The sequence below is a fragment of the Macadamia integrifolia genome, unplaced genomic scaffold (genome assembly GCF_013358625.1).
Source record: "Macadamia integrifolia cultivar HAES 741 unplaced genomic scaffold, SCU_Mint_v3 scaffold472, whole genome shotgun sequence".
Taxonomy (NCBI): domain Eukaryota; kingdom Viridiplantae; phylum Streptophyta; class Magnoliopsida; order Proteales; family Proteaceae; genus Macadamia; species Macadamia integrifolia.
In genome coordinates this window covers 479,496-479,937 of record NW_024870461.1, presented here as the reverse complement: position 1 = coordinate 479,937, position 442 = coordinate 479,496, and the positions used below count along the sequence as shown (strand labels likewise).

The 442-nt window shown below is 38.2% G+C and overlaps 1 non-coding gene across 1 annotated transcript; it reads right to left on the bottom strand.

The window, feature by feature from the left end:
• Positions 1-217: 217 nt before the first annotated feature.
• LOC122068877 lies at positions 218-324 on the bottom strand. The gene has a single exon (XR_006137279.1). It is a non-coding gene; the product is annotated as a small nucleolar RNA R71 (small nucleolar RNA).
• Positions 325-442: the final 118 nt, after the last annotated feature.

The window sequence follows — 442 nt, the reverse complement described above, 5'->3', positions numbered from 1 at the left end:
GGATGCATACCTATTTCTAAGGGAATTTGAAGAGGTATGTGTTCTAATTAAGATCCAACAGCTTTCTGATGATGCTGTTAAGCTTAGGTTTATCACTTTTGCATTGAAAGACCAATCTAAGAAGTGGTTGTATGGGTTACCCACAAATTCTATAACCTCATGGGAACAGTTCACAGTTGTCTTCCTTAAGAAGTTTTTCCCAACTCACAAGACCAATAAGCTTAGAAGTGATATCCTTCAGTTTAGGCAAAAGCCTAATGAGTCATTTTCCAAACTTATGGAGAGATTCAAGGATCTACTCCAAGAATGCCCTCACCATGGCCTAGACCTATGGCATTTATGTCAAATAATTTATGAGGGTATTGATTACCCAACTAAACAAATGATAGAGTCTATGTGCCCTGAGGGATTCACATCCTTTACAAATGAAGGAAAGGCATGG